General features: G+C 38.9%; 1 pseudogene; it reads left to right on the forward strand.

Moving 5' to 3' along the window:
- Nucleotides 1–3267: 3267 nt before the first annotated feature.
- LOC112866965 (52 kDa repressor of the inhibitor of the protein kinase-like) lies at nt 3268–5612 on the forward strand (annotated as a pseudogene).
- The last annotated feature ends 3705 nt before the right edge of the window (nt 5613–9317 follow it).

Here is a 9317-nt window from a genome sequence, read left to right on the forward strand (position 1 = left end):
GCACAGAACCTGATGCAAGGCTCAAAGCCATGGACTACGAGATCATGACCTGAGCTGAAGTCGGACGCTTGACCGGCTGAGTTACTTAGGTGCCCCTAAAATTTTTTCTAATGTTTATTTTTGAAAGAGAGAGCATGAGTGGGGGAGGGGCAGAAAGAGAGTTGGAGGCACAGAATCCAAAGTAGGCTCCAGGTTCTGAGCTAACAGCACAGAGTTGAACGTGGGACTTGAACCCACTAACCATGAGATCATGACCTGAGCAGAAGTCCACATACCAGGAAACCTAACCGACTGAGCCACCCAGTTGCCCACATTTATTAGTTCTAATAGTTTTTTGGTGGTCTTTAGTATCTTTTATGTATATATGATGTCATCTGAAATACTGACAGTTTTACTTCTTTCTTTCCAATTTGTATGCCTTTTATTTCTTGTCTAATTGCTCTGGATAAGACTTCCAATACTATGTTCCAATACTATGGCCTTTATTATGTTGAGGTACATCCCATCTATACCTGCTTTTGTTGTGGTTTGTTCATAAATCAATGTTGAATTCTATCAAATACTTTTTCTGCATTTAGATGATCATATGGTTTGTATCCTTCATTTTGTCAATGTGATATATCACACTGACTTATTTGCAGGTGTCGAACCAGGCTTGCATTCCTGGAATAAATCCCACTTGATCATGGGATATGATCTTTTAATGTATTGTTGGATTTGGTTTGCTAATGTTTTGTGGAGGATTTTGCCTCTGTGTTTATCAGGAATATTGGCCTATAATTTTCTTTTCTCGTGGCATTCTTGTCTGGTTTTGATACAGGTTAATGCTCGTCTTGCAAAATGAGATTGGAAGTGTTTCCTCCTCTTTAGTTTTTTTAGAAGAGTTTGAGAAGGATTGGTATTAATTCTTCTTTGAATGTTTGGTAGAGTTCACCATTAATGCCGTCTGGTCCTGGACTTTTATTTGTTGGGAAGGTTTTGATCACTGATTCAATCTCCTTACTAGTAACTGGTCATTCAGATTTTCTACTTATTTATGGTTCCACTTCAGTAGATTTTATGTTTCTAGGAATTTATTTCAATTTATTGATTTATAATTGTAAATAGTTTTTAATAATGCTTTGTATCAGTTGAAATAGCTTTTCTTTACTTCTGATTTTACTCATTTAAGTTCTCCATTTTTATTTTTCTTAGTGAATTTAGCTGAAGGTTTTTTTCTTTAATTTTTTTTCAAGTTTTACTTATTTTTGAGAGAGAGGGCATGAGTTGGGGAGAGGCAGAGAGAGAGGGAGACACAGAATCTGAAGCAGGCTCCAGGCTCTGAGCTGTCAGCACAGAGCCCAATGCAGGGCTTGAACTCAGACCATGAGATCATGACCTGAGCTGAAGCCAGAAGCTTAACCGACTGAGCCACCCAGGTGCCCGGAAGGTTTTTAAATTTTGTTTATCTTTTCAAAGAACCAGTTCTTTCATTGACCTTTTCTATTGTCTTTTTAGTTTCCATTTTATTTACTTCTGCCCTAATACTTGTCATTTCTTTCCTTCTACTATCTTTGGGTTTCATTTGTTCTTTGTTTTCTAGTACCTTGAAGTGTAAATTTAGGTTATTGGAGACTTTTCTTGCTTGTTGAGGTAGGCTGATGCTGTTATGAGCTTCTCTCTTAGAACTGCTTTAGCTGAATCTATAAATTTTGGTATATAGTATTTCCATTTTAATTTGTCTCTAGGTATTTATTCTATCTTTTGATTTCCTTTTTTACCCACTAGTTGTTGAGTAGCATGTCACTTAGTCTCCACATATTTGTGAATTTTCCGGTTTTTTTCATGTAATAGATTTTTAGTTTCATACCATTGTGGTCACAAAAGTTACTTAATGTGATTTCAGCCATCTTAAATTATTAAGACTTCTTTTGTGGACTAACATATAATCTATCCTAGAGAATTTCCATGCATATTTTAGAAGAATGTTTATTCTGCTTTTAGATAGAATGTTCTGTAAATATCTGTTACATCCATCTAGTTTAATATGCCATTTACGGCCAAGTTTTTTTTTATTAATTTTCTTTTTGGATGATCTATCCATTGATGAAAGTAGGGTATTAAAGTCCTCTAATATGGGGCACCTGGGTGACTCAGTCAATTGAATGTCTGACTCTTGGTTTTGGCTTGGGTTATGATCTCATGGTCCATGGGTTCAAGCCCCACAACAGGCTCCATGCTGACAGTGCAGAGCCTGCTTGAGATTGTCTCCCTCTTCCTCTCCCTCTCCCTCCCTCCCTCCCTCCCTCCCTCCCCCCCCTTCTCTCTCTCAAAATAAATAAACTTAAAAAAAGTCCTCTAATATTACTATGTTGCCCTTCTCCCTTTAGGCCTGTTAATGTTTGCTTTGTATGTTTAGGTACTTCTATGTTGGGTGCATAAATGTTTATAAATGTTGAATTGACCCCTTTATCATTATACAATGCCCTTATTTGCCTCCTATTACATTCAGTCTTTGTTTTAAAGTCTATTTTGTCTGGTATAAGTGCAGTTGCCCCAGCTTTCTTTTGGTTTCCATTTGCATGGAACATATTTTTCCATCCCTTCATTTTCAGTCTGTGTGTTCTCACATCTAAAGTGACTCTCTTATAGATAACATTTAGATGGATCTTGTTTTTTTTATCCATTTAGCCACTCTATACCTTTTGATGAGAAAATTTAGTTCTTTTATGTTTAAAATAATTGTTGATATATATGTACTTACTGCCATTTTAGTAATTGCTTTCTGGCTTTTTTTTTTTTTTTTGTAGTTCTATTGTTCTTGCATTCTTCCTTTGTAGTATGATGACTTTCTTTAGAGTTATATTCCTTCCTTTTTAAAATTTTTTTTAACGTTTATTTATTTTTGACACAGAGACAGAGCATGAACAGGGGAGGCGCAGAGAGAGAGGGAGACACAGAATCAGAAACAGGCTCCAGGCTCTGAGCTGTCAGCACAGAGCCCGACGCGGGGCTTGAACTCACAGACTGTGAGACCGTGACCTGAACCGAAGTCGGATGCTTAACCGACCGAGCCACCCAGGGCCCCCCATTCCTTCCTTTTTAGCTTTTGTGTTTTTACTATAGTTTTTGCTTTGTAGCTACCATGAGAGTTACATATAAAAACTTATATCTAAAATATAAGTTAGAGGACCTGTCTGCCATTACTGGGGCCTGGCTTCCTCTCCCTGAGGGGGAGGTGGGGCTGTAGGACAGGAGGGGGCTGGGCCAGTCAGCAGGTGGACAAAGATGCTAAACTTCTGCAGTGCTGCGAACTCCAAAAGGAAGAGCATATAGTGGGATCTAGCCTTCTTCAGGTTCCCTCAGGATCTGGCCAGATTCCAGAAGTGGGGGGAGAATTATAGGAGAGCAGACTTAGAGGATAAAACACCTGATCAAGTAAATAACTTATCAATTATACGCCAGACACTCTGAGACCTCTAAGATCTACAGAACAGTATATTTTGCAGAGGTATCAGATAACTAATGAATGATTGGGTTATTTTATTTCTCAAAATTAATCAAAGGAGATAGTTGTGAAGTCATTGGGAGAGTCCGTATAGGACAGTTCTTCGAGATAATGTAAGACCAACAATATTTAATCTTACCAGTCATTTGAACAATCCAGTAGTGATACAGAAAACAAAACAACTGAGTGAAGATTAAATCAGGACATTGAAATAGAAATGACTGATAAAACCTTTGAACAGGAACAAAACGTAAAGAAAGAAACAACAGCAATGCTCAGAACCCCAGTGCTTGAGAAGGTAATAAAGAACAGGTTGAAGAAATTTTACCTTTAACCCTTGAGTAAAAAAGAAAACAAAGAAAACTTAAAATCTTTATTTGAAATTTTGGTTCATATGGGAAAACAAAACATACTTCTGGATGAGCGTGAAACTGACGAACTCCCAGAGGGTGTCTTTACTCCTGATAACTTTCAAGCACTGCTGGCATGCTGGGTAAATTCTGGCAAGAGGTTCTGAGAAAGTGCTTTCAGACAACAGTGGTTAACACATTGTTCTGCTCAAAAACACAGCAGACACAGGTGCTAGAGGTCTGTGAGAGCGGTATTCAGGAGGAAACCGCTCAGGGAAATGAGGGTATCTCACTTCATCACTGACGACGTAGAGGACGTGGCAGGGGAAAAACACTTGCCTGTGTTGGTGAGGTTTGTTGATTTGTCTCATAACCTGAGAGAGGAATTTGTGGGCCTCTTGCCTTACAAAGCTGCTGCAGACATTTTGCCTGTGAAATCGCACGCAACGGTAACTGAGAAGTGGGGACTGAACCTGGCCAGGCTTGCACTGTGTCCAGTGGATTTTCTTCCAAAACACAAGTTGTTGCCTCTAGACCTTTAGAGAAATATCCCCAAGCTGTCTACACACTTTGCTCTTCCTGCGTCTTAAATATGTGGTTGGCAAATTCAGTACTTGTTGTGGGAGCATCTGTTGCATTAGGAACGATAGAGGATGTTTGTTCTTTCTTCCATCCATCTCTGCAACTGCTTTTAGAGCTTGGCAATGCAATTTCTGTCCTCTTTCAGAGCAATGAGGAAAAGGGTAAGAGAACTGAAGGAAACTTGCCATTCTGAGTGAACAGGCAGGCATGATGCTTTCGAAATTTTGGGGGACCTCCTACAAGCACTTGTTTTGTGTTTCAATGATATAAATAGTGACAAAAATATTAGCTGGAATGACTGTATAACTGGTAGAGCATCTGTACTCTAGTGTAGAAACAGATTCTGATTTCATGGTTACCATTGATGTTCTTAAGAATGTTCTATCTTTTTACAAGAGCCTTTGGAAAATCTTCAGGGGCAAACGTCCAATGTCTTCTTTGCAGTAAGTAGCTTAACTCCAGTGCTGCATTGACTAAATGAAATGATGGAATATATTGAAGTTTATCATGAATTTTGGTTTGAAGAAGCCACAGATTTGGCAATGAAACTTGATACTCAGCTGAAACTCCCTGGGAAAATCCGCAAAGCCCGGCAAGGTAACCTGGGATCTCAGCTAACCTCTGAGAGTTACTATAAAGAAACTCTAAGTGTTCCAACCATGGAGCACATTATTCAGGTACTGAAAGATATATTCTCAGAACAGCATCTCAAAGCTCTTAAAGGCTCATCTCTGGTACCCTCTGTCATGGAACAGCTCAAATTTAATACATCGGAGGAGCGCCGTGCTGACGTGTACAGAAGTGACTTACTCAGTCCCAACACACTCTTGGCTGAGTTTCATTGTTGGAGAATCAAGTGGAAACAGAGGGAAAGATAAAGAGTTTCTACCTACGACTTACAAAGCCTTGCATCTGCCAGACATCAAGTTTTTTTTCTGATGCTTCTGCATTGCTAAAAGTCCTATGTAAGATCTTCCTGTGATGAAAGTTGAGAATGAATGCTATGAAAATGGGCAGAAGTGTCTCAAAGCATAACTGAGGGACACTTTGACAGACCAAAGGCCAAGTAACTTGGCTTTGCTTAACATAAATTTTGATATAAAACATGATCGTATTTAACGGCAGATACATATATCAAACTGTACAAGTAAGAGCTTCCTACAGATAACTCAGAAACCATTTAAAATACCTAGGAGACTTTTTTTTTTTTTTAATTTTTTTTTTTCAACGTTTATTTTATTTTTGGGACAGAGAGAGACAGAGCATGAACGAGGGAGGGGCAGAGAGAGAGGGAGACACAGAATCGGAAACAGGCTCCAGGCTCTGAGCCATCAGCCCAGAGCCCGACGCAGGGCTCGAACTCACGGACCGCGAGATCGTGACCTGGCTGAAGTCGGATGCTCAACCGACTGCGCCACCCAGGCACCCCACTAGGAGACTTTTAAAGTAGGCTTTCTCTTATGTTTAATATTTGGAAAAATCTAAGAAATTTGGGAACATCTTACGGAAAAGCTGTCAGGCGGATGTAGGCCAATTATGACCTATCGACCTCTCATTGAGTTCATTAGCCATTGATAATCTACCTACTTAACTGTTCTTCCAGAAGATAGCATTGAAAGTGCCACATTATACTTCTATGGTATCTCTGCTAAGGGCACTTTGGAATTGTTTCAGTTTAGTCATTTTATTTTTTATTTATTTTTTATTTTACAGAACGTGAGCGGGGCAGAGGGGCAGAGGGGCAGAGGGAGAGAGAGAAACTCAAGCAGGCTCCACGCTCAGCACAGAGCCTTATGCGGGGCTCGATCCCACAGCCCCGGGAACATGAACTGAGGCGAAATCAAGGGGCAGATGCACAACTGAGCCACCCAGATGCCCCTTTAGTTAAGTCATTTTAGATATAACATTTACTATCACTGGATCCAGTTGTCAGGTATTGAGTTATCAGTTCTTAGAAGAAATAGATTTTGGTTTTTTTGTTTATTTTTTTTCTTAATGTTTTTATTTATTTTTGAGACAGAGAGAGACAGAGCATGAGCAGGGAAGGGGCAGAGAGAGAGGGAGACACAGAATCGGGAGCAGGCTCCAGACTCTGAGCCATCAGCACAGACCCCGATGCAGGGCTCGAACTCACAGACTGTGAGATCGTGACCTGAGCCGAAGTCAGACGCTAAACTGACTGAGCCACCCAGGCGCCCCGAAGAAATAGATTTTGAAGAGATCTGAGAGGAAGGAATACATTTTGTAAAATGTTACAATGAAGCTCACAAGTGACCTTTGAATAGTAGGAGTGTTAAGTATGTTAAAAAAATCTGTGATGGGGCGCCTGGGTGGCTCAGTCGGTTAAGCGTCCGACTTCGGCTCAGGTCACGATCTCACGGTCCGTGAGTTCGAGCCCCGCGTCGGGCTCTGGGCGGATGGCTCAGAGCCTGGAGCCTGTTTCCGATTCTGTGTCTCCCTCTCTCTCTGTCCCTCCCCCATTCATGCTCTGTCTCTCTCTGTCTCAAAAATAAATAAACGTTAAAAAAGAAAATAAAAAAAAAATCTGTGATGGGCAATTAAGGGAGTTATCAGACAGTGAGACAGAGAAGCACGCGAGCTTGCCAAGCAGGGATTTCGGTGTAGATTTTGTCTTTATCAAATGAACTTAAAGGAACCAGTTACAGTTAAAGTTTGAATCAGTGAGCCTGACGTTGTTCCACACTGGGTTGTTGCTGTGTTACCTTCCTTTGTTGAGCTTGTATCTTCGTAAACTTTGAGCAGGTATATGTTGAACCCACCTCTGTTTCATGGTCAACACAGGATCAGAGGCCATGGATACTGACAACTTATTTGTCTGTTTTTCTCTTTTTCCACGACTGTATCTACTGCCTTGACTCGACTGATAAACAAAACCTGGAAGACCTACAAAAATAAGTGTTTGTGGTTTACCTAGGAATCAGACAGAAAATCTTGCAGCTATTGTGAAGAAAATCAAGTTTGTATAGTTTATTTCAGCCTAAATAAAACGTGAATTTTGTTTAAAAATAAAATAAATAACTTAGGTATTTTATACGTGTGTGTATATATATATATACTTACATTTATAAATATGTTATTATAATATAATGACTATTATTGACTTTAATATCAAAGGTATATTTGTTAGTAATGACAGAGCCCAAGATTGTAAATGCTGGTTCAAATGCAGTGGTATAAAAGTTGTTAAAAGGGGCGACTGGGTGGCGCAGTTGGTTAAGCGTCCGACTTCAGCCAGGTCACGATCTCGCGGTCCGTGAGTTCGAACCCCGCGTCAGGCTCTGGGCTGATGGCTCAGAGCCTGGAGCCTGTTTCCGATTCTGTGTCTCCCTCTCTCTCTGCCCCTCCCCCGTTCATGCTCTGTCTCTCTCTGTCGCAAAAATAAAATAAAACGTTGAAAAAAAAAAAAGTTGTTAAAAATATTTAGTAAACTATTAAATGTGCATGCGACATTTAAAAACACTGCCATGATGTTTATGACTTCTGTGTTATATCACCTGATGAGGCAGAATCAACACTGGCTCACTGAGAATTGTTAGTGTTGTTTTCAATTTAACCAAGCCTCACTTACTATGCTTCAAATGGTTATCTTTTGTGTAGTAGAGAAATTGAAAAGTGATAGATAAGCAAAATATATATACATTATATAGTAATATACTTTTAAAATAGGACATTATATTTATATATAATTCAAACAAATTAACACAAATACAAATTTATGTCAACATTCGTACTAGGTTTCGATCTTGATATTAAAAGTAGGTTTTGTACTAATGCTTACAAGGTAGATTTCTATGAATCCAAGCTATAGTCATCATTTTTTTAAAATATTTTGGTGGGGCGCCTGGGTGGCACAGTCGGTTAAGCGTCCGACTTCAGCCAGGTCACGATTTCGCGGTCCGTGAGTTCGAGCCCCGCGTCAGGCTCTGGGCTGATGGCTCGGAGCCTGGAGCCTGTTTCCGATTCTGTGTCTCCCTCTCTCTCTGCCCCTCCCCTGTTCATGCTCTGTCTCTCTCTGTCCCAAAAATAAATAAAAAACGTTGAAAAAAAATATTTTGGAGAAGATGATATATATTCAAATGACTTGGAATACCTGTCAAACTGTCATTAAAGTTATGGGTATTTTTGGGGACTATCGTAGTTTGAATATTTTGTGATATAGTTCCTTTTCCTATTCTAGTATTTAAGGCATTATATTCATGGTTGACGTCATAAAAATTAGTGGTCCAGAGGCTAATAATATAAAAATACTACCTAGATATAAATTAGATGCTTTCATTTCAGCATTATTACCTGAATATATCTAAAATGGAATTAAAATCACAGAAATAGTGATGCATCAGTTGACTCTCAGAAGTTTGAGACCTTCCTAAAGACTTAAATATTTCTTTTCTCAGTTTTCAAACTTGCTTAAAAATGTGTTACATTAGGTTATGGAATCTGTCTAATAGACCTATATCTAACGCTTCATGATTTTTCACAGTTAAGCAGTTATTTGAAACACTCAAAGCAAGCAAGGAAACATTTTGTTTCAATTTAATATATACTCATACTCTAAAAGCATAGAATTTTGAAAGGTCATCATACACTTAAAGATTCTGACATATTGGAGATGTTTTAGAAAACATTTTATATATTTAAACATTTCATATGGAGGAAAAAATTTAAAACAGTTATTTTTACCAGTAAAATGCATTTGACAAGCTTTTAATTAAACTGAAATCAATGCTTTTAAGTGCTTACTATGTTATAGGAACATGGAAAATACAGATAAGGCATATGTTGTGTTAGGGAGTTCATGGTCTGGTGAGAGAGACAATTAGATGCAGTTAAGTGATAGGACAGGAATACAAAGCGGTGATAATATTACAGACTAAAAG

The sequence above is a fragment of the Puma concolor genome, chromosome A2, assembly GCF_028749965.1.
Source record: "Puma concolor isolate L17-30 chromosome A2, mPumCon1.1.hap2, whole genome shotgun sequence".
In the NCBI taxonomy this organism is placed as follows: Eukaryota; Metazoa; Chordata; class Mammalia; order Carnivora; family Felidae; genus Puma; species Puma concolor.